Source organism: Peromyscus leucopus, chromosome 8b (assembly GCF_004664715.2).
Source record: "Peromyscus leucopus breed LL Stock chromosome 8b, UCI_PerLeu_2.1, whole genome shotgun sequence".
Classification (NCBI taxonomy): Eukaryota; Metazoa; Chordata; class Mammalia; order Rodentia; family Cricetidae; genus Peromyscus; species Peromyscus leucopus.
The window spans coordinates 48,279,691-48,305,881 of NC_051086.1; the positions used below are offsets into that span (position 1 = coordinate 48,279,691).

A 26,191-nucleotide genomic window follows, 5' to 3' on the forward strand; every position below is an offset into this window, starting at 1 on the left:
CTCAATGAGAGTGTAAATATCTTACCCAAGAGAGGAACATCCTGGGAACATTTAACGGACAAGCTCATATCAGCTTGGAGTACCCTTATCTCTTAGCAAGGATACTTGGCAGGAGGAGATGAAACCCAGGGCATGGAAGCGGCAAGGGGAAGTGGGGAAGGTGTGCAGGTTAGGGAGTGTTTCTATAAATGAGTGACAGGTTGTTCAGCACAGAGCATACTCTGCTGAGAGGTGGGGGAGGGGAGGCAGGGAGAAGAACAAAGGACTCTGAAGGGCAGAGAAGACCAAAGAGAGGGGTGAGGAAGTGGGGCAGAAAACAGGCGCAGGGGACTCCTGGTCCCGAACCCTCTGTTGCTCACTCAGTTGTAATGAACCCTGCCTGGCCCTGGCCCTCTGAGCACCAGCATGTCTCTCCAGGCCTGGCAAAGTGATGAAAGAGCCCACTGATGTTGCCTGGCAGCACATTCAGAGGCTGATTCAGCTCAAAGCAGGCATCTGTCTTATGCCAAGCAACACATTCTGTCGGCTTAAAGGGGGTCATCCGTACAATGGTGCGGTAAAGAGGGTGCCAGCAGGGTCATAACCAAACTCCCTGGAAACTCTCGGCTGTGGGTCAAGGCAGTGGAAGGAAGTGAGGAACAGCAGTCAACTGTGTGTAGCATGACTGTAACTGTTGTGTGTAGCATGACTGTAACTGCTGTGTGCTCCCCTTAAATCACTCACTCAAATCATGCAAATGCAAACTGACCTTGGAGTAAAACTTCTCTGAAAGAAAAGATAAAACCAAGCACACACACTCACACATACACGCGTACACACAGGCACACTCATAAGATATCTATCAGTGTTGCACATGTGTAGATATCCACTAGGAGCTGAGTTGCTGGGCTTCACTCTCTGTACATGTCACACATGAATCCACTCTGGTTTCTTTCTTTCAAAAAAAAAAAAAAAGATAGGAAGATGAGGAGTACAGGACATAGAAGAATTAGGGGAAAGCAGATTAAAAAACAACCCAGTACGGTTGATGAAAGTGGGGAAATGGACAGATGGGACATTCTGTAGCTTAACACCTTTATTAATCATTTATTTACTTACTTATGGTGTAGGAGATCAAACCCAGGGCCTGTTGTGCACTCAGCAACCACTCTGTCATGGATTTATGTCCTCAGAGACTTGGTCAAGCTATGTAATCCAGATGAGTCTTGAGCTTGTGGTTATCCTCCTGCCTCTGCCACCCACATGCTGGTCTGACAGGCATGACTCACTATAGCAAGCTTTCTCAGTACATTTTAAAATACAACTTTCTTCCTCTTGTTTTTCCAGTTCCAGTTTATTACTTAAGATTCTGAATGTAGATTTAAGTACCATGATGTAAAGGAGGGAAAAGAGAAAAAAAAAAAAAAAAAAAAAAAAAAAAAAAAAAAAAATGTAAAAGAAGGAGGGAGAGGGGAGAGACAGAGAAAAGGTACTCTCTCTGGACTGGGCTCAAGCTGGTCAGGAGCAAGTTCCAAAAACTCAACATTCATTTCAGAAAGACACTAGTAACTTGGAAATCGTGTTGGAGTTTGTTCATAGAGACTACTGAGGAAAGCACCTTGTAGGTTACTGGACAATTGCTCTGGATGCTTCAAGAAGCTTGATCTAAAAGAAAGGGTGTTCAAGGACCAAGATGGCTCAGTTAGTAAAGTGCTTGCCATACAGATACAAATGCCTAGTGGAGTTTGAGTCTCAGTGTTTCAGAGCTCTGGCTGCTCTTGCAGAAGAACTGTGTTCAGTTTCCCAACACCCACATGGTAGCTCACAAGCATCTGGAACTCCAGGTCTAGGGGGCTCCACTCCCTTTCCTGGCCTCTGGCAGCACCAGGCACACATGTGGTGCACACATATACTTGCAGACAAAACACTCATACACATAAAATTAAATAAATTGAAAAAGTATTTACTAGAAATGTGTAAATGAGCTTAGCAGTGTCCTAGTAGATGGCATCGTAGACCCGATGAACTCCAATGAGCTGCTAGAAGGAAAAGTGCAAAGTGGAGAAGCCAGTGGGCAAAGGGAGAGGATGATGGGGTCAAAACAAAGATTGTGGATTTTATTCTGAAATTTTAGAATTCGGAGCAGGGGAATGACATAATTAGATCTATGTCCAAAGTCTTTTTCCCTGAAAACTGGTGGTGAGCCGTCAAGGGGAAAGCAGGGCTCTGACTTAGGAGATTTGGAGAGTGGCAAGGAAGGAACAGATGTCCAGAATTTAAAAGAACCTGGGAAGCTGGTCAGTTCCGCACATCATCAGGCAGATGCTTGGACACAGAGCTGTACCACACAGCCTGGTGACTGTGGCTAACAATGTCATCTTGCATGTCTGGAGTTTGTGACTAGAGCAGGTTTTTTATAGTTTTACCTCACATAGATGACTATATAGAATGGTAGATATGCTAACCAGCTTGATTGTAATGATCATTTCAACTATATACACATGTCCAAATATCACATGGGCCAGATGAAATCCCAGCATTGGGGGTTGGGAAGTCCCATCACCAGCTGAGGAACTAATGACATTTGAAGGCAATTGGGGAGGGAGAAGCAGTTTTCTTTAATGGTGTGACTTCCGGGTCTACTTCTAAGAGTAGTTGGGCAACTCACATTGGACTCAATAGGTTAAGAAGAGGAGGAGGAGGAAGAGGAAAAAGAAGAGGAAGAGAAGGAGGAGGAAGAAGAGGAGGAGGAAAAGAAAAACTCAAAATTGGGTGAGTGGAGAGAGGAGGGTGGAGAGGGTGGAACTGGGAAGAATTAGGGTAGAAGGTGAATAAGACCAAAATATATTATATGCAATTCTCAAAGTATTAATAAAATATTGTTAAAATATGTCACATTATGTGCCATAAATGTAGAAAATTCTTATAAGTAAATCTTATAGCTGGGGTAAAAGAAAGATGAGCATGACTAGTATGTATGTATGCATGCATGTAATCTACACACACATACATATCATACACCACACACACCACTCACACTATACACAGTCACATAAAGCACACATATACCATACACTACACACACAGCATGCACACTATACACACAGATACATACAGTACACACAGAGTACACAGACTACATACAGATATACACCCCCCACAGAGACATATACACCACATACACACACACACAACCACACCGCATTCATATGCTACACACCCATAGAAACACACTACATACACCACACACATGTACCACACATGGACACACATACATATCACATACATACTATTTATACACACAAGCACAAACATACACACACACACTACACACTACATATACACATACTACACACATACACACACACCACCATACCATATGCATAGTATACACACACACCTACTCACCGTACACATACATACCACATACACACTATTCATACACAAGCACAAACACACACATACTACACACCACATACATGCTACATACCACATACACACACATCATACACACATACTACACACACACCTCATGCACACCATACCCACACACACATACATACCACATACACCCTACACACACACACACACACACACACACACACACACACACACACACCAGCTATATCAAAGAAAGAAAGGAGCTGGTGTTGCAGTCCTGGAGAACAGTTACGGGGTAGTATTTTCTTCCCCATATCCTGGTGTTTTTCCACTGGAAGTAAGACTAAGTCTCTAAAGACACCATGCTTTGCCCTGTACTTGTGTCTCTCTAGGCGCTGACAGTGGTCAACTTGCTTCAGCAGCTTCCTCATCCGCCTCATCTCTCTGAGGCTTCATTTTGCTCTAAAATGGGCATGAGAGTGGCTTACGATGGCTAGTCCTATATTCAGTATTGTTTTCGTTTGTTGGAGATAGGGTCTTATGGGATCTAGGTTGGCCTCAAACTCACTAGTTAGCCAAGGCTGTTCTTCCACTTTAGGTTTCTGAGTTCTGTGATTACAGGTTCAGGCCACCACACTTAGCATAATCTTACTCATCCTCTACTCTTTACTCTTACAAAGAGATTATTTCTATGAAACAGAAACTCAGAAGTAATAGCAGTCTATCAGGTGACAGAGTTGTGCTGCTAATTTTCACACCGCAAATATACTTAAAAAACCTGCTGTTGCTGGGTGATGGTGGCGCACGCCTTTAATTCCAGCACTCAGGAGGCAGAGCCAGGCAGATCTCTGAGTTCAAGGACAGCATGGTCTACAGAGTGAGATCCAGGACAGGCACCAAAACTACACAGAGAAACCTTGTCTCGAAAAACAAACAAACAAACAAAACAAAAAACAAAACAACCAAACAAAACCAAACCCTGCTGTTGGTTAAATGAGCATTTGATGCCTTGGTGAGAGCAGGCAGGAGAGTGTGAGTCCACTGCTCAAGGCCCCTCTGCTGTAGGGTCTGGGCCATGTCTCCAGCATTCACTTGTGTTGTCTGGCTTATGGCAGCATTCATCTATTTATCCTCATGAGCTTTCCTCCGGGCTCACGAGTCTGGGCCATTGATGTCAAGAAAAGATGGAATCCCACCATTCCTCCAACATTTGCTTCCTGATACCATGTCAGTGCCTCGTGGCTATGCTTGCAGGATCGTACAATAATCCTTTGTTTCAAAGCCAAGGCATAATGCAACCCCCTTCATGAGGTTTTAAAAGGTAAATAAATTCCACATGTTTAGCACCAGCAATTGTAGACTGGTAATTCAGCTGAGTTGATAGCAAAACAATAGTTTTGTCCAAATTTGTAAAAATGCAAGCCAAGAGGCTTGCTTGTCTGCCAGCAGTTGTGGGGTGCCGTTACTGTAAAACACATCCCTGTTTCAGAGGCAGGACAGTGCTGAACAAGGGCAGGAACAGTAATCCTCCGTATCTTCGGTTCATTCTCCACAGCTTCAGTTACCTGTGGTCAACCCTGGCCTGAAAACATTACATAAAGAAAACGAGAGAGAGAGAGAGAGAGAGAGAGAGAGAGAGAGAGAGAGAGAGACAGAGAGAGAGAGAGAGAGAGACAGAGAGACAGAGAGAGAGACAGAGACAGACAGAGACAGAGACAGACAGAGAAAGAGAGAGAGCACATTCACCTCACTTGTGTTAAGCACATTGTTACCACTGATTTATTTATTTATTATTATTTTTGCTAACCTTTTACTGCTGGTCAACTTTGTTATAGTAGCAACATTAACAACAACCAAAAAAAAAAAACCCACAAAACAAGCAACAACAATAACAACAAAAATCCTAAGCTAATTAAGTTTAAGACATTTTGGCTCACAGTTTTAGAGATTCCAATCTACAATCACTTGGTCCCATCACTTTCGGGCAGGTGACAAGGCAGCATAGAGTCATGAACATGTGTTAAAAAATGCTGCGTGGTTCAGGGTCAGAACCAAAAAGAGAGTGGAAGGAAGGAGCTGGGATCCCACAATCCCCTTCAATGATATCATCCCACATCCCCAAGGACCAAAGAGCCCTCCCCCAGAAAATCCCACTTCTTAAAACTCTACTGCCTCCCCCAAGTCGTAAGCCTTTAATACTCGGGGTTCTGGGAGCACATTCCAGATCTAAATGTCAGTATTCATGGTACCTGGCTTCTAGAGTTAACTTATGACAGCCGTGTAAGGCAGGGGGAAAGAGTCAGATAGTATATAGGGAGCTTGGGACTATGTCATCTCAGCACCCATCCCAGGGTTTAGAACATACCCTTCTTATACTAGGGGAATACTGCCACACTGTTGCTTATTTGTTGTGTTTCACTTTCACTAGTGTGTGAGCACTGGGTGTGCAGGCACTCACTTTATCCACATATCCGTGTCTGCATCCCACTTTTAGAAGGGAGTCTGGCACAGAGTAGCTGCTCAATAAAATCTTGCCAAACAAATGAGTGAATGAATGAGTTAGTAAGCTCTGAGAACCAGGAACATTCCAGTCCATGCCAAAAACTTTGAGGAATTGTTGTTGGAAGGTCCACGGGTCTGTATGGAAACAAGTCAGTATGACATGTAAACTCCTGTCACATTTATGAAAGAGAAGGGAAGGGATCATGAATGTTTCATGACTTGGAGGGAGTGTGCTGGAGGTGATGGGTGCCTGCAGGGCAGCCAAGGATGCATCTGGGACATATCAGCCACTTGGCCTTGGAGGTGACTGGGGTGGGGAATTCACCATGCTACTTGTTCTTGACCCTGGCTGACATATTAGGAAAAAGTAAGATCACCACAATGGCAGGCTCTCAATGAGGGAGACTGCCCAGGGAAGGACAGGGTCTCTGCCCCAAGGAGCTACTGAGCACTACGATAAAGAACACAGAGCAGATCTTTAGAAGGAAAGTGATACTATCCAGGATACTTCATCCAGCTTGGGCCATGTTCTCTTCTCTAGGATCTTAGGACTCAAGATTTGTCAAGTAGAAACTCTCGTAAACTTAAAACTATCAAAACCCCCAAGCATGTCTGTTCTTCTTCCACCCAGTCCAGTACTATCTAACTAGAACCGACTTCTGCCTCCCTCCACGAGGTGCACGTTGGATGCCTCAACTATCTCATATGGAGTAAGCATCAGTTCCCTCCCAGAGCCCATTCCTTGTCAGGCTAATAGGAAATGAAGCCACCAGATACATAAGGAGGACTGTACATTTGGAAGAACAGTGATAGCCCAAATTATCACAAAAATCATGCAGACTGAAAACCTGCATCAATTGCCTTCCCATAGCAACTTTTCACCCCTCCTAAAAAAAAAAAAATTCTCAGGAAACTATGGCAATTCTGGCGAGTTAACTTTTTTTTTTCTTGCAGCTAGAGAACTGGGCAGTCGGTGTTGTAGCCTCAAGACAGTGCTCTGTTGAAGCAAAAAGAATCTTGATTTCTCTGTTCACCCACATCTCCTGCCCTCAAAAGAGACCATAGAGACATATTTTCATGCAAACAAGACAGACAACTTTAAGGGTATTAGCTAGAGAAAAATCACAACCCCAGGAGAGAGAGTAGATGCTGAGTAAGTACCAGTGGGCTGAAATGGAAGGGGACAGCAAGGACAGAACTGAAATCCACTCTCCCTGTTTGCCCCTTCCTGTTCTTAACGAAGAACCCTTGTGAGCAATTGCAGAAATCCACAGAAGGGTCTAGAGGTGACCATGTCAAGGGGCTTCATGGTGACTGTGTCATCTGCTGCTGTCACAGGAGCAGGCGCTTAAGGAAGCGCTGGCCACTGGTAAAGCTCTTGACATCACCAGAAGCAAGCCTGCTGGCCCCATGCACCAACCAATCCTCTCTGTACCTTCAACTCTTCCATGCTTCTCAGTCCCCCCTCTGACTTCAGAGGAAGTATCAGGACATCTGAGTTCATGTGTCTCCACTAAGTAGTGTTGTCTTGGCCACCACCGGCTGTCCCCTAATCTACTCAGCAGCTTCCTTCCCACAGTCCAGCAAGCCTCTCCGGCTAGTGTTTCAGGTGGTGTATGCCAGTCCTCACCTTTCCCACAGTGCAGCATTCAAGTAAGAGCACCATTTTGCTGGTGGGTGAGGCTCCTTCACAGTAATTAAAACACAGAGCAGGAAACCACATGACGTGGAGCATCCGGTAGTCCTTCGGTTCTTTGTTTATTTGCTTGTTTGTTGCTGCTCATACACTGTGTGTGTGTTTGTATGCGTGTGTGTGTGTGTGTGTGTGTGTGTGTGTGTGTGTGTTTACTGCCTTGTTTTACTCACTTTTTTCTGTTTAATCTCTAGCTTTATTGAGTTTCTGTTGACAAGGAGAACTGTATGGTTAAAAAGGTGAAGAGCATGGTTTTACATACATAAGTGATCATCAGAATCAAGTCAGTCAAATCTTACCCAGCTGGTGTCTGTTTGTTCCGCTTGGTTTAGTGGTTGGCATATTTGAGTGCACTCGGAGCACAGTCACCCCTCAGTTTCTGTGTGAGGTGGTGTAGCGCATGCATGGAGCCTGTGCACACACTCCCCTGTATTTCATAGAACACCTGGCATTATATCGATGTGTGGTTGTCATACCAGTATTAATTATAGAATGGCAAGAGAAAAGCTAAATGTGCTCAGTGCAGATACAAAGTTCCCTGCTTTGAAGAGAGTGTGCTCCTTTTTATGGAGCCCAGGCTGGCTTTAAACTTATAATCCTCCTGTTCCCACATCCTGGGCACTGGAACAGAGAAATCCTTTCTAAACATGTTCAATCAATTCAGTCCACGAATATGGAGTCTATACATACAGAAGGCAGACTTTATGGTTCAGTATTATTAACTATATTTGCTCCGTATTGTTAACTATATTTGCTCTGTTATGTATTAGAGTCCCTGAGCCGACTCATCTGATGACTATAAGTTATACTTCTTTTTCTACCCCTCCCAACTTGGATAAATCCCCATTCTAGTCTATTTTCTACAGTTTCTCAAATGTTAAAACGAGAAGGCACATGTAGCACAGCAATTCTTCTTCTGGATACACTTCAGGCAAACAAAAACAGAACTGCACAAAGATATCTGTCCGCATGGCATGATTTGCAACAGCCAGGGTATGACAACTAACTAGGCATCCAGTGGAGTGCAATGGAAAAGGAATTGTGATATGTGTATGTAATGGAACATTAACAAAACACAACCCACTCTTTATTAGTCAGCTTTCCATCACTGTGAGTAAATACCTGAGAATGTCAATGTAAAAGAAAGAAAGGTTGGTTTTGGCTCATACTTTCAAAGTTTCAGTCGTGGTTGTCTGGGCACTGTAACAAAGCAGAACTAAGTTGGTGAGCATGAGATAAGGCAGAGCTACTCACCTCATGGTGGCTGGGAAAGGGACAGTGTAGATGTAATTCTAAATGGTTTTATTAAATAAGAAACAGAACCAAATGCAGAGTTAAAAGCCCAGAGATCAGAGAGCAGTAGCCAAGAGCTGAGATCAAGACCTCCTTCTTACCACCCGCTGCTGTTGCCGTCCTTCCCCTGAGAAAGAGACCTACTTCCTGTGTGTATGTCTTTTTATTGACTTCCTGTTCTGCCTTCTCATTGGTTGTAAACCCAACCACATGACCTCCTGGTCACTGCCTGTCTATACAGACCTCCAGTTCTCTATGGTTGGTATTGAGATTAAAGGCATGTGTCTCCATGCTGGCTGTATCCTTGAACACACAGAGATCTGCCTGTCATGTGATTGGGATTAAGGGCATGTGCTACCACTGCCAGACTTCTAAATGGCTTGTTATTAGCTCTGACCCCCAGGCACTTTTATTTATTAAAATACAAATAAAATCACATTTCAGCACAAATAAAATATCACCATAGGACAGAGAAAGAGGAGGGGCCAAGGACACAATATGTCCTTCAAGGGCATGGCCCTAGTGAACTAACTTCTTTCTACTAGGCTTCACTTCCTAAAGTTTCCCCCATCCCCCAGGAGAACTATGGGCTAGTGACCAAGCTGGCAAACTCTTGACCTTTAAGGGGACATTTCTGGTTTTAAGCATTAACTACTGCCATTTGCAGCAATGTGGATGAGTCTCGAGGGTATTAAAGCCAAGTCAACAAAGTCAATGGAGTTTGAGACTGGGCCAGTCTGTGCTATGTGAGACCCTATTTCAAATAAATAAACCCAAAATAGAACAAGTATTTATTAACAAATGAGTTATCAAATGTTAAATAAAGTGAATTCAGAAACTAGGATACAGTATAATCACCAGAAATAATGATCAGGATTTATTTAGAACGTCACATTAAAAACACGCCTCAGCGTGGTGCATGTCTCAGTTTTATACATATATGCCTATAACTCTATGGGAAAACAATCTGTTCAAACAGAGGCCAAAAAAAACAGTAGCAGTAGATTTTTATCCCTAGCATTATGATTTTAGATTTCCAGTGGTATTGTTATGTGTAGCTGGAAGTTTCTCTGATCCTGCCTGGCCCTGTGGTTAGGATGAATCTCTCCCACCCATGTCCTGCAGCCGCTTGGTCCTAAGTAAACACACAGAAGCTTATATTATTTACAAACTGTATGGCCTATGAGTCAGGCTTCTTGCTAGCTAGCTCTTATAACTTATAACTTAGTGCAACAGGCATTACCTGTCTGCTGGCATCTTGTTGCTCCTTGGCAGCAGGCTGGTGTCTCCTCTGACTCCACCTTTCTTTGTCTTGTCTTCAGTTCGAATGTGCCACCTAACTTTATCCTGCCCTGTCACAGGCCAATGCAGCTTTATTTATCAACCAATCAGAGCAACACATACAGAAAGACATCCCACAGCAGTTATGAAATTATATGTAAATAATACATGTGTTTATTTAAGCATAGACACACACTGACATTAAATAATATATGGTCAAGTAATATAAGTTAATAGGAAATAATTATGCAAAATCATTTGTACCTATAGTATAGGCAGTTGGTTCCCATCCCCCATATCTAAAATGGTAGGAGAATACAACCTGCAAAGCAAAACGACATGAGCGGTCCATTCACAGCAACACAGGTGGTCAACCATACAGTAAAGAGTAGACACATCTGTCTTGAAAAAATACAAACTGCAGTGAAGAAATACAAATTGCAGCGATTAAATGCTCCCTTCACCTTTCCTCATGGCAATTTTAAAAATGGCAATGTCTGGTGTTTGTCAGTGACGAGGTGAGGTGGAGTTGGAGATTGTCTGAGAACAGGAGAGCATCTATTCCTTCCCAAGGACCATCTGGTGAAACATGTTGTTAAAGACCAACACTTGGTCGTTCTCTCTAGTCTCAGTAATTTTAAGAAGTTTTCGTAAGAAAATCACCAGCCCCATATAAATATGTTTGAAACAGAAATCAAAGTCAGGTGACTGATCAGGCATGCTGTTAGTCATTCATAAATAGCTGTGTTTTCTCACAATGGGAGAAAATGCAAAACAATGAAGATGAGGCAACAATGTTATTGTTGATACAAAACAAGCATGGGCAACGTTAAAAAAAATAATGAGCACATTCATTATGTCTCTTTCTGCACTGTCAAATACTGCAATTTTTATTTTACTCTGCATTTTGCTATTTTCTGTTTGCTTCTTGTGTGGATTGTTATCATTCCCTCCTAAATGATTTTGTTTCTGTTGTTACTATAAAATTATCAAAAGTGTAGCAGTTAGCATAGATTCATTATCTTAAAGTTCTCTACGATAGAAGCCCTACATGGTGATGGTGGGATGCTTAGCAAGATGGCTCAGCAGATAAAGGCATTTGCCACAAAAGCCTGGCCACCTGAGTGCTATCCCTGGAACCCATGCAAAAATGGAAGGAGAGGATCGACTCCTCCAAGTTGGCCTGTGACCTCCACACACACACACCATGGTGTGCACATCCACACATACAATGCACCTGCATGCACGCACAGTAATAAGTAAGCCATGGATCTCAATGAACTAAGACCAAGATCTGAAAGACCAGATTCTCTCCTGGAGACTCTAGAGAATTCCCTTCCTTTGCCTTTTCCAGCTGCGACCACTCACGCTCCTTGGCTCAAGGTCCCTCCTCCACTTGCAAGGGCAGCCACAGCGGGTTGAGTCCTGTTCTTAGCACACTGTTGGCCCCTCTGCCTTAGGCTCTCTCACGCTGTTTGAGAATGCTTGAAGTTGCACTAGGTCCATGAGACCATCTCTCTGTTGGAAGGTCAGCTGACTGAGAGAATCTTAACTCGGTCTAAACTTTGATTCCCTCGGTCATGTGATGTAACACATTCAGACATCAAGCTTCAGCCTGTGGACATTGGCAGTGATGATGGGTTGGGGAGGGCATCATTGTGCTCAATTACAAATGACAAGATACCATTTTTGTGTGAGGAACCTCCATAAGTCTACTACAAGCACTCATGAAGAAAGCTTAAGAAATCAAAACAGACATCTTGTGCTGAGGGGGAAAAAAGCCAGCTGATCAGCCGCAGCAAGCACCTAGTTCTTACTTGCCCGGGAAAGCCCGCTGGCCTGTTTTGAAAGTTGCTCTTGGCAAATCCATGTCCAAGAAATAACTCTTAGGGAAATGTGCAGTAAGGTACCAAGGAAAGTCTCCTGGTTTATTCTAGGACTTACTCTTTAAGCCTGGGTATAGATTGTATTTCAGTTTACTTCATAGACAAAGTTGTTAGCTGATTCACAATATTAAAAAGGATGATTGGTTTTATTTCTTGTATCAACATATCTTTTTTCCTACCCTGAGAACAGAAACACTGTATCCCTCAGGCACCGAGAAGTCCACACCAAGATTTTAATTGCCAACCAATAAAACCTGCTGTAGTCTTCAGGGTCAGGCTTAGCAATTAAATGCTACTAAGTGCTGGCAAATATCACAAGGTCATTAAGCCCGGACTATTGTGATTTGAATCTGAAGTAGTCCCTGAGCAGGCTTATGCTTCAAATGTTTAACCTCCGACTGGTAGTGCTGTTTTGGGAGTCTACAGAACCATTAGGAGGTGGGGTCTAGCTGGTGGAAGTAGATCAGTAGAGGTGGGCCTTTGGAGGTTACACTAGACCCCCTGGCTTCTGTCTCACTCTGTTTTCTGGTCTAATATAGTGTGAACACTCCCAACAGCATGCTACTTCCCCATTAGAAGGTCTGAAACCGTGAGCCAAACATAAAAGCCTTTTTCCTGCTTTAAGGCACTTCCATCAGGTGTTTGTTCTCTGTGGTGAAGCAATAACTAATGCAAACACTGTCACTTGCTTGATGGTGGCACTTTTAATCTTTCAAAATCTTTCAAATGTCTCAGACTGCCCAAGCAGGTCTCCATCATCCGAGGACACAGGACAAACTGGACACAGAAACCATTATTCAGTATTTCTCAATCTGATCACATGGTGGCTATGGTCATGCTCCCTGGGCAACCCAATGGGTCCCTTGGTCACTGGACATTGGGAGGTGGCCATGGAGAAGCCATCCCACCTCCCACATTCTCACCTCACCTTCCTGACGTGGAAAACACCTCCAGCTAATGAGCAAATCTGGCATGTGTCAGCTTTTTGTAAGCAAGCATTTCACAAGGTTTACAGAAAAGTAAAGTAAACAGAGTTCTGAGTAACAAAAGAGTGGCGTTTATGCATTCTTTGATTCACTTTAAAGGATGGTATAAACTGACTTTTTAACCAAGCATTAGGCAAGATCTGGGCCCAAGCCATTCTATAATAAACAGTGACATGGCTATATTAAAATATTTACTTAGTGTGCTAAAGTGACTTATAGGAAGAGTGGCTACTACATCGAGGTCCTAAGTATTAAGGCGTCAGGTGCCACGGGCGGCATAAATATTCCATGTGCACTTGTTTATAGGAAAACCCCATCTGGATTCGGCTAAAACAGCAGGCACCCTGGTGACCCCAGTTTTGCTATTGGAAAATATAACACAAGTGTTCACTCATCTAGAATAACTACAGCACTAAGTGCCAAATGACAGATGGGAGGGGATTGGCTTTTCTCAATAAAATCCAGGCACTCCATTGTGAAAGGTTTCATTGTAAGGGCTCCTCGGCATTTACAGACTCTCGGTGTAGATATGTAGCCGAGACAAGGCAAGGTTCTGGGTCAGACTGACCAAAGCCTGCCTCATCAGAAGAGCTGGTCCCACTTATATCTATACAAACCAGACAAGGCTGAGGAGGCAGGGCTTGGAATGGTCCATACACATCAACATTAGAAGTGTCTGTCCTCCTTCTACCAACTCCCCAAACTAGTCACTTTGAATAGAGATCAGCAGACAGGCTACAGGACAAGCCTAGTTTTATCCAAAGAGTATAGTATTTTTAAGACCAGATGTCTGGATTTGACTGGTCCTCTCCTCACTGAGCATCCCCTTCAGGATTGGAATGAGCACAAGGAAGAGGATATTGTCACGGGTGTTTTGGTGCATGGTCTCACTTGTTCTGTCAGTCCATGCTAGGATGCAGCAGCCCTTCCCCATTCTGAAGAGTCTCACAGGAAATCATAAAAGATCATCCTGGATCCTCTCATCAAGTGATCAGAGCTGCCTCTCAAGGTTGGCCCTGTAGAGAGAAAACAGTAGTAATAAAAGTGCAGCTGACTTCTGAGACTGACAACTTCGTTGAAAATACATCAGCATGGCAACCTGTCTACTCAACTCCACAAGAACAGAGTTCAAAAAGAAGCTCTCCAGCAGACACTCAACAGCAAACTGAGAACTCTAAGTAATGGGACAAAGTGCCTCCCTAACACACACAATTGTAAACCTCTCCCAAGTGAAATCAATGAACAGATTTCATGCGTCCCCCTCAGTAAGGATGGTATGAGCCCCTATCATGCTTCAAAGCCTCTCTAGACAAGGAGAATTCATCAATGAAGACAGTTTCTATCTCCATGGAGCTGACCATCCTCCCGGGTCAGAAGGAGGTGTTTGGTTAAGGAAATGCTAAACATGATTTCAAGAGAAAGTAAAGAAAGAACAATGAAGCAAGGCTTAAGCACTGACCATTTTTATAGTGCTGGAATGTACTAAGTGGGATGAAAAAGTGATCCCTGCATGCTACAATGCTGACCTGCCAAGCAAGAGGTGCTCACTGGTACAATAGTGGTGCAAGGGTTTAGGAGTAAAGAACAGTTTTTGCATTGGGTTTGAGGTCTGCTCCACAGGAGGGAATTCAGGCCTGATACTGTAAACTTGGTCAACAGCCATGACTCCAGAGGACATAGACTCTAGGGTGAAACCTACTACTGTTATCTCGATAAACGAACATGTTGTCAAAATGCCTTCTAAACGCTTACACTTATTCATGTAGATGTGGTCAATATTGGTCAAAGAAGCTATTTTGTGAAGTGGGTGGCACTTGATTCAGGGACTCGGAACTGATCAAAGTGCTAAGAATGAAGGACTGTAGAGTACTCAACCTAAGTAGGACATCTATATCAACTCCTTCCCTCAAGGCTCAGGCAAGATCACAGAAGCAGGTGTGGCTGTCAGAGCCCAGCGATGGGAAGGAGTGTTGTGAAATGCTGTGTTCTGGACATGACTTGGCCATTGCACTTGTGAACTTCAACCATGCATACCTGCACAAGATCTGAACAGAATCAAACCAAGATTAGTCAACATTCCAGCAGGCAGCACTAATTAGACTTAGTGGGCAGGAGTTGGGGAGATAAATGAAGAGTGGAGGGCATGTGGGTGCCTGAGATGAGTAGGAAGGGAGAATTAGAGATGAATATAATCAAGACACATTGTTTGCATGTATGAAATTATATAAAAAAGAAGCAAAAGAGTCTATTAAAATAATAATACAAAGTAGAGAATTTCTTTAAGTTTTTATTACATTTATTTATTTATCTGGAGAGGTGGCACACATGGGTCATGATATGCCTGTGAAAGTTAGAGGACAACTTGGGGGAGTCAGTTCTCTTCTCTGCCTTGTAGGTCCCAGGGACTGAACTCAAGTCATCAGGCATAGTGGCCGGTTCCTTTTAAGCCATCTCACTGGCTCAAGAATAGAGAATTTCTAACTACCATTTTACACAGGGTGGTCAGTTAATCCACAGATCTCAGCTTAGAAGATTTGGAAATCAAGAAAAGTGTTTTCTTCTGTCTTACTGTCTTTCACTTCATAACTCATACATTAAATGGATGATTGTGCCACACTGTGATGCAATCAATACAGAGCTGAGAGCTACTCAAGACATGGTTCAAGCCTTATTGTTAATTATCTCAGAGAAAGTTGAGGAATCTCACAGATGAGGAAAACAAGCTCTAGAAAGGTAGTAGGAGCTATTCATGGCATTCTTGATTTCTGGAATTGTGCTGTCCAGCACAGAAGCCACTGGCCACAATTAAATTAATTAAACTTTAAAAACAGAACTCAGTTCTTCTGTTGCACTAAGCATATTACAAGCACCATAGCTACAAGAGGCTGGGGACTCCACTGACTGTAGACTCCAGAACATTCCAGTCTCTGCAGAACACTTTACAATGAGCACTGTTCTAAGATTCCATGGGCTCTGGGAGATGTTGTTGGGGGGAAAGAAACCATCTGTTCATACAGTTTTCTGATTCTATAAGGTGATTTTTAATCTTGGAGACAAACCATTTTTGATTATTTGTTTAACCTAAGAATCACATACCAAGTCAAGTTGTCTTTCACTTATGAAAAAAAACATAGGGGTTATTGGATGACACCTTCTGTAAAACAGTGATTTAAGACATAGTCTGAGAAACAGAAAATTAAAGAGCTCAATAGTGATTGTCACTTCCTGAATGTGTGCCTCCAAATTTTTAGCAAACAGGAAGATAACTGCTAACATGACTGTATTCTGGGGTGAAGACCACCTTTGGAGGGTGTATCCTGCTCTAGGCCACCCTTGTCCCACTCCTCTGCTCCTTCCTGGCCAAGAGGTGAACAGCTTGCATCCACCACCATCCTTCTGCGCTGATGCTGAGCCTGACAACAGGTCTGAAGCTGTGGAACTAGGGGACCATGGACTGACACCACGATCCCCAATGCCTCTTTTCTCTCTTGAGTTGTTTTTCTCAGATATTTTGTCACAGTGATGGAAAGCTGAGTAATGGATAATAAAAATGTCTATTAAAAGCTACGACTCTGAAAAAAATTGGGGAAAGTATTTATGCTAGAAAAAAAGAATCAATAATAAGAGCTAATATTTTAATTAAAAATATTATTTTGTTGTACATGTATGCTATAGACCCATTTGGAGGTCAGAGGACAACTTACAGGACTTGGTCCTCTCCTTCACCCAGCTGGGTCCCAGGGCTCAAACTCAGGTCATAAGCCTTGGTGGCAAGTGCCTTCAAAGATAAGCCTTCTTGCCAGCTCTATGCATAACACTGAGTAAGTGTTACCTATAGATATAGCTAGTGTCAGCCACCTTTCTTCAGGTTTTAAATCCATTTATCATTCACCTTTCAAAACATCTATTATCAATTAGCTCCTGCTATAAGGAGGCAGATTTTATGCTGTGTCCCGTACCCAACAAGCCACTAGATGACTGAGCCGGGCCATGAATGAGGCCCACCTCGTGTAAAAACTGCTGTTTTTGACAACCTTCTTTACAGGACACTCTCTAAGTCATGCTCTATCAGCCCACTCTTCTCCCTTCGAAAAGTCTATGCACATTTAGCAAACATCCCAGCTGGAGATACACCAAAACCTTAACAGTGATTCTCTCTGAATGGTGGGATTACAGATCATGCTTATTTTCTTCTTCAAATTAGACTCTATTTTTAAATCATCCTGGCAATGAGCATCATCAAAAAAAATTTTAATGAAAAGAGAGGCCATCTCCAGCCACAGATTTGTACACCAAGGGGGGAAAAATAATAATTCAAAAGGCGAAGCTAAAAATGGAATTCCAAAGTGTTGGCTGGAAATTAGTAGGAGTTCAAAGAAGTTAAATAAAAGATGGAAAGTTGGAGGTGTGCCATTGCTAAACCCTTCGGCTCTTCCAAGAGGTCCCTGCTTGTAGTTGTTAGCTTCTATCTCTGGGCCCTCTGCTTAACGTGGGAGGATTTATACAATTACTGAGCACTTAGGAGCCACTCGGGGCCTCTAGCCTGATGAGTCTGCCTTGCTGTTTGTGTTATTTCCTTTTAATGAGTTTGTTATTAGCCTAACAAATGGATTTACTACCCACAGAACCTTTCTCCCCTCTTACTTTTATTGTCATTCTTTAAAAAGAAAAAAAAAAAATCAGGCAACACTTTGTTGAAGAAACCTGCCCCTGAAGAATGCTTGCTGGCACATTACCCCAGGAGTCTAGCAGAAGTCTGACTATCTAGATGCGAGAGCACAGTTTAGTCTAGTCTCTCCTTTGTTGAATAACACCGTCATCCATAGTCCCCTCAACAAGTAGGAGCACTGGTATCACCTTGCTTGGTTGTTCATCAACCATGTGATCCAAAGGAGTCACAGTCCATAACCTCACACACTGTGTCAAAGCCAGCATGTGCCACCACACATCTGTCACCCTCACTATCACACATCGATTTGCCAAGCCCTCCTCTGGACCACACCAAAGTTCGGATCTTAGATCACATTCTTAGATGCAGGGAAGCAACATCTAAGTCCTTGACCTAAAGTATTTTAAATGCTCTGTAAGGTAGCATATTGCTTAGTAAAACTTTCAGTGATTTCTCCTTCAATCTCCTTATACGTCAGATCCAAGAAAGCACTCATGGGAAAAGAAAAATGGGTCTATAAAAGAAAGGCTCAGGAATTCATCTTCAGACTTGGGTTTGAATTCGGCCCTATCATTTACCAGATGAAACTGAGATGAGTCTTATTTTCCTAGGAAGGAGAACTCTGGCTTCAACACTTGAAAGATAACATATAAAAGCCTGCTGTGGTGCCAGAACATAAAAAAGTGTGTGACAAATAAGCTGTCTTGTCCTCTCTGCGTCACTCTCAGAAACATGCCTGCCTTCCAGGGAACTTCATGGGACGAGAGGCCCAGGAACGATTGTCTCCAGACACACTCTTTCTCTCCACTTCCCCAGAACTGAGAGAAGTTGGAGAGGAAAACATTCTGTCTTTGAATGTTACTGAACTCTCCTCCGGCTCCCATCGTTCATCCTGCACCCTGCACTAAAGAACTGGCTTGAAAGGATCCATGGCAACCAACATCATCTGTGTGCTCAGACAACTCATCCACATACAGATATCAGCACACAAGCCTGTGGCCTGAGTGACCTGTCCCATTCACTTCTCTTCTCCTTCTCTCCATGCAAGACACTGCAGGGTGTGATAATCTTGGTCTTGATGATGTGGCCCTCAGGCTCACTCGACTTGTTACCTCGAAGCCATTCCTTTCATTTCGGAGTATTCAGTGCCCTTTGGGGTGATAAGCATCTACTGCTCTCTGCAGCAAACAGTATAGTCTGGCTGATGCTGGAGAACAAACAATTCCAAATCCTCAGGGATCTAAAGCACCCATAACTTAAAACATCGTGTTCTGGGGGACAAGAGGGATGACTCAGTGGGTCAAGTGGTTGAACAAATGTATGATGACCCGAGTTTGGATCTCTAGTATCTATGTAAGAAGGCCAAGTGTAGCAACCCACATCAGTAACACTAGGTGGGAGGGGTGGAGACAGGAGGGTCCCTTGGGGCTCACTGGCCAGCCGGTCTATCCAATGGGCTAGCTCCAGGTTCAGTCAGAAAACCCATCTTAAAAAGGAAGGCAGAAGGCTGGGGAGACGGCTCAGTAGGTGAAACACTTCTCTGGAAAGCACAGGATCTAAATTCAGATCCTTAGACCTCATGCAAAGCTGTACATGGTAGCATGTGTTCATAACCCTGGCATTCCCACAGTGAGATGGGAGGTGGAGGAAGGGGAATCCTGGATCTTGCAGGCCATCTAGCCTGTCTACACAGCTGCAAACAAAGGCCTTTTCTGAAACAAGGAGAAAAGAAAAGACCAACAGCTAGCTCACCTCCTCCATATGTATGCTGTGGCATGGGAAGGTCAGCATTCACACACACAGAACTATGTACATAGGGACGTACATAGGGACATACACACACAATATTGTAAACACGCACACACACATACACACAAACTAAGTACATAGGGACGTACACACACAAAACTATGTACATAGGGACACACACACAACTATGTATATAGGGATACACACATGGACACACATCTTTAGAAAATTAAAAAATAAGGTGAAGAACAATTGGAGAAGACACGTCTTACCTTTACTCCCCACATAAACATGTATACAAACACACATAAATAGAAATGTGTGCTCTTAGGAAATATACTTTCAAGCAAATAGACAAAGCATGGGGTGGGAGAAATTATTTGCATAATACATGGCTGATGAAGGAATGTTATGTAAAGTATACACAGAATTCTCACCCCTCAATTAACAGAAAGAGCCTTGCATCAGGAGTCAGTCATCTGTATTTGCAACATGGCTTTCTTAGCTCCCCCCTTTTTCATAATTTCATAATGTTGTCAATCATTTGTTCCCACCATGTGCACAACACTGTTCTGTGTCCCAAGAAAGTGTCTGTGATTTACTGTTGTGCTGACAAAAATAAATTGGATTTCAGAGTTCTAGAGCAATGGCTAGCAAGCAATCCCTATTGTATAAGACAAACAACAGACAAACTGGACTCCACTGATCCACAATTAGATCTGCACTAGCACAGGTCATGGGAAGACAAGATGATTTTCATAATTCAGACAAATCCCAGATACCAAAGAACACAGTGCCATTGTGTCCTGGTGTCATTTCTGTTGCTGTGATAAAATACCCTGAGGAAAAATATCTTAAGAGAGAAAGGGCTTGTTGGGCATTCAGTTCCAGGTCCATCACTGCAGGAAAGTCAAGGCCACTAGTCACATCCTATTCAAGAGTGGAGAGAAGGGATGCATGCACACCTCCTGCTCAGTTTGTGCTGGTTTGTTTCATTCTTTTACAGTTCAGGGCCCAGACATCAAAATGGTGCCACTCATATTCTTGGTGGGTTTGCCCACCTCAGTTAGGACATTTCCACACAGGCATGCCTACAAGCCAACCTGATCCAGACATACCTGTAGCTAGAGTTTTCCTGCCTGGCCCACACACAGTCAGGGCAAATCTCTGTCACCCACCAGACCCACAGCCGCTCAGACCCAACCAAGTAAACACAGAGACTTATATTGTTTAAACTGTTTGGCTGTGGCAGGCTTATTGCTAACCATTCTTATATCTTAAATTAATCCATTTTTATAAATCTATACCTTGCCAGGTGGCTCATGGCTTACCGGCATCTTCACGTGCTGCTTATCATGGCAGCTGACAGTGTCTCCCTCTGCCTTCCTGTTCTCTCAATTCTCCTCTCTGTTAGTCCCACCTATACTTCCTGCCTGGCCACTGGCCAGTCAGTGTTTTATTTATTGACCAATCAGAGCAATTTGACATACAGACCATCCCAAAGCACACACCTCTCTTCCTGGATGATTCTAGGTTGTGTCAAGTCAGTGGCTGAACACTTTTGCCATGACCCAATGTTTTTCAGAGATGTCATTGTGCTAAGGAGATGCATGTGGCCTCTGTAATTCACCTGAGAACTCAGAAGACTGGGACAATTAAACACAAGACAGCAAGAAACAGAAGGGGGGGTTGCGTTTGACTTAAAATGCTTCTAGCACTAGGCAGAATGGTAAGAATGAAAAATTCCTCATCTATGAGAATCAAAAGCTGCACATGAGCCAAACACATCTGCTGAATGTTCAAAGTGACAACACGGAGCTCCGAGAGAACGCACTGAGTCATTTCAAAGATTCCTAAGAAACTTCACAAGTACATCTAGACACTGCTCAGCTATGTGCTCGTGTGCGTGGATGGCTCAGGGAAACATCCCAGGGTGGATTCAAGTGCCTGGAAAAAGCAGGCTTCTTGTCTGCATGACTCACCAACAAGGATCCAGCAGGAAGTCAAGGTAACCATAATTGGGAGTGTCTGGGGATCAGATAAAAGCCTGTAAGTTGTGTCTATGCTGAGGCATTTGGGTAAAGTCAGGTAAGACAGACAGATGTACGGAATGGACAGGTATTGTTTCCTTTAACTTTTTAATACACTAAAATTTCAAATTTAAAAGCACAAAGCAACATGTCATCAAAAGTCCTCTATGATGAAAATCCTTCCACCTCCTCCTCCAGTTATCCAGTTCAATCTAGAGCCAAGATTTTTGAGAAATTGCTGGTAAATCCTTCTACCTACATTTTTATGCAAACACAAACAAATAAATATTTCTTTCAACTTTCTCTCCTCCTAACTCAAATAATAGCTTATAACTCAGCTAGTTTGTGCCTTGTTTTTTAAACCTAAAGTAGAGTTTAAGATTGAATCTTGAGCTGGGTGGTGGTAGACACACCTTTGATCTCAACACTTCAGAGTTCTCTGTGAGTTCGAGACCAGCCTGGTCTACAGCCAGAACTACACAGAGAAACCCAGGAGCCTGTCTCAAACAACAAACAAAGATTGAATCTTTAAAGGAAATACACATGAAAACCAATGATATGAATCCTTTCCATTAGATGATGAAAGTATGGAGAAGGCAAAACTGAATTAACTCAAGCTACTTTTGAAACCAATATTTTCTTACCCTACACCTTCAGCAGAATATGATTTAAGGGTAAAAAGAATTGGAAAGCAATCTGAGTTTCATTTAGTTTGTGTTGGTGGGAATGATGGGTAGTGGTGATTAAGAAACTATTTTGGATATGTTTAGAAGAGAGAAAAATTAGAACTGAGTGCAGTCAAAGGATGGGGATTGTTAAGTGAGAGGAGGGAGTAAAAACTGAGGAAAGTGAGCAAGATCTTGCAGCTGGATTAAAATGAAGAATATTAAAAGAAACTAGATTTTTGCAGTGTGAAGTGGCACACCAGAATTTAAGTGCACCCCAGAATTAGACACCCCAAGATCAGGGAGCAGTGCATTCCTTCTGAATGTCATCTTTATTCTAAATGTCTCATCCACTAAGAAGATTGAGGAAATGTTGAAGGAATGGCTGTTTCCAGGTCAACGGCAAAGAAAGTAGAAAATGGTTCTGGAACATTCTAACGTGTCAGAAAGACCAAGACAGACACATGGAGCATACAGGAGCCAACTGGAAAGGACATCCAGTGACCAAATTTTAAATTAAAGCAGTCAAAATAACGGATCTTGAATTTTTATATGTTATACAGTCAAAGGGGAGCAATCTGTGATACCAAATAATAAAGTCAGTAATGGAAATGATTATTCTACCACCTCTTATGTTAGCAATTAATCCAAGCAACACTAAAGAGAGCTGGAGATAAGCTAGGGACAGTGTGGAAATTTTATAATTCAAGTCAGTGTTACTTACATGTTTTCCTCTGTCTGTGGCACCATTTAGTCAAGCCTTCTAAATACAGGCATCCTTTAATATCCATAATGGGTTCATTCTGACCTCCCACAGGTACCACGATCAGTGGACACTCAAATAGCTTATATTAAACAGCATAACATTTGCATATAAACCACTAACCTCATCCCTTACACTTTACCATCTCTTTATTGCACACAATACCAAATACAATATAAATGTTATGTAGATAGAATATACCATTGAGGGAATAATGCCCCCCCCCCAAAGTGAGTATATAACACCCAAGCTTTTCCAAATATGTTCCAATTTCAGTTGAGTAAATTTCCAGATGAAGGACCAGTGAATATGGACTCTATGAATATGGGAGCCTGTACTGGTTAATTCTTTTTTTATATAATTTAATTTAATTTTACATATCAGCCACAGATTCCTCTGTCCTCCTGGTTAATTATATGTCAACTTGACAGTAGCTACAGTCATTTTGGAAGAGGAAACCTCAATTGAGAAAATGTCTCCATCAGATCGGTCTATAGAAAAAGCCTGTGGGGGTCGGGCGGTGGTGGCATACAGCTTTAATCCCAGCACTCGGGAGGCAGAGGTAGGTGGATCTCTGTGAGTTCGAGACCAGCCTGGGCTAAAGAGCAAGTTCCAGGAAAGGCTCAAAGCTACACAGAGAAACCCTGTCTTGGGAAAAACAAAAACATAAAACAAAAACTTTGCCGGCGTGGTGGCGTTTCGCACCGGGAGGGGTGGTGGTCGTGAGCGAGACGCCGGCTAAGCGGTTCGAAGCTCGCACCCTTTAATCCCATTTAATCCCAGCACTCTTGGGAGGCAGAGGCAGGTGGATCTCTGTGAGTTCGAGGCCAGCCTGGGCTACAGAGTGAGTTCCAGGAAAGACACAAAGCTACACAGAGAAACCCTGTCTCGAAAAAAAAAAAAAAAAAAAAAAAAAAAAAAAAAAAAAAAAGCCTGTGGGACATTTTCTTAATTAGTGATTGGTATGGGAGGGCCCAGGACACTGTGGGTGGTGTCACCCCTGGGCTGGTGGTCCTGTGTGCTATAAGCAAGCAAGCAAGCTGAACAAGTCATGTGGAGCAAGCCAGTAAGCTAAGCAGCACTCTTCCATAGCTTCTGCATCAGCTCCTGCCTCCAGGTTCCTGCCCCATCTCCCTTGGGGATGGACTGTAATATAGAGCTATAAGTCGAAATAAACCCTTTTCTGCCAAGTGGCTTTTGGTCATGGTATTTCATCACAGTGATAGAAACCCCTACTAAGACAGGGGACAAATTTTTTTAAACTATATTTAATCTTTTTAGAACAGCCAATGACAAAACATAATCCCACATACACACATTTTGGATGTATCAAGTGCACTTTTCTGATAAATTCTTAAAAAGTGAATCATTAAAATATTTTCCTTGTACAAGGAATACCACGAGGCTTTGATCCCTTTATGAATCTTATGATTGATGAGTGTGTGGAGATGGCAACTAGTGGGCAACAGAATAACATTGGCATGATAGTCATATGAGGAAACAGCATCATCATGTTAGAAGCCTTGGAAAGAGTCTAAACAATGGCTGGTCAGCAGAGGAGTCCACATCCTTCCCCTAAGGACTGTTTGATTGGCGTGTAGAATTGGGTCACATACATTTTCATATAAAACTTTTTGCTAAATAAACTCTTGTGATACTCAGAAAAAAATCTTTTTCAATAACTAAATCAACACTAAATTTATAGGTGCTAATTATTTTTATTCACCAGTATTCTGTATTCAGCTTATATATTAGTTTTAAAGTGGAGGCCTGCTTACTTCCCAGTAAAGAGCTGATTTATCTAATGGTTTAGATTAATTCTGGAGTTATTTAATTTTAAATGTAAAACCTGTGAGAGTGTGTTGCATCGAGTGGATGTGGGCAATCATCCATGTACTGGAAGAACTAAGTGATGAATGAATGAATGAATGAATGAATGAATGAATGAATGAATGAACAAAAGCCTCTAGACATCCACAGCGTGAAGTGTGGAACTATAAAATAAACACATCCTCCCTCCCCACATTCCAAAGGCTCTGTGGGAATCTTAATGGCATCTCCTTCTAACACACCCACAAATTAGATGGTGAGACACATCTCCATGGATCTCATCCAAGTCACCAAAATGACTCCCTTGGAGCGGACTCTCTTGAGACAGAATTATAATGGAGCAGTCAGGAATGTAAAGTTTATCAAGCCGGGATTCTCCAATTCCTTGCCTCCTTTGTGCTCACTGCCTCCCTGCTAGTTTCTACTTTCTCTATCATGTGGCCCCACATCAAGGCAGTTTGAAGGGAGTGGTAAATTCAGATTTCACTGTAGCTGGGAGTCCTTTGAGGATAGACAATTAGGGAACCTTTGACCAAGTCATTTTATATTTCAACCTTCCCACTTTTGTCACATCAAATAGGGGCTAAAATATTAGAATCCTCCACTTTCCTTATCTTGAAGAGATCACATTCTTAGCTGTGCCATGGATGATAGAATAACCGCATATAGAAAAGTAGTCACAATAAAATATCAACAAACACACTAACACAGTATGTCAGGATTATATACACACACTCCAAGAGAAAATATGTCTTAAACCAAGTTTCCAAAGGTGGTTCCTGTCTACTTTTGCTCCCTCTGCTTCCTGTAGGGAAGTGAGTGTCATAAAGTGTAGCAGCTCCCCAATTCCAGGGTCCACTGTGGCACGGCACTGTATCTATCCTTCATACCAGAGCACTGTACGATATCATTCCTCAAGCCTACATCACTAACTCAGTGCTTCAAATGCATTTGTTCGCAAGTCTAGAAGACTTTCTGAACTCCACCTGATCTGCAGTGTGAGCCCCTCTGAGGGGCCACCAGAGTGTGAACCCCTCTGAGTGGCCAGCAGGGTGTGAGCCTTTCTGAGTGGCTGTCAGGGTGTGAGCTTCTCTGAGTGACCATCAGGGTGTGAGCCTCTCTGAGTGGCCGTTAGGGAGATCAGGAAGCAAGGTTCACCTGTTCTTGGAAGTTCTTTTGCAGGGGCTACTCATCTGTCTGCTTCCAGTCAGGGGGGCCTAATTGTAAAGGCCCTAAATATTTAATCATTGACTTTAGTAGTCTTAAAAAAGTATTTTAAAAAATTACTTCTACAGTTAAATGAAGAGACAGCTTACAGCCTTCACAAGTTATACACCTGACAGGAGATCTAGGATCTAGAAAGAACCAAGAAACTAAGGAAAGAAAGCGAACAACCCAATCAGTAGCTGGGTTAATGAAAGGAACAGACCATCCTCAAAAGAGGAAATACAAATGACCGACAAACCCATGAAAAATGTTTAACA

General features: G+C 42.7%; 1 pseudogene; it reads left to right on the forward strand.

Annotated features, from left to right (window-relative positions):
- The first annotated feature begins 21,597 nt into the window (after nucleotides 1–21,597).
- LOC114693099 lies at nucleotides 21,598–24,482 on the forward strand (annotated as a pseudogene).
- Nucleotides 24,483–26,191: the final 1,709 nt, after the last annotated feature.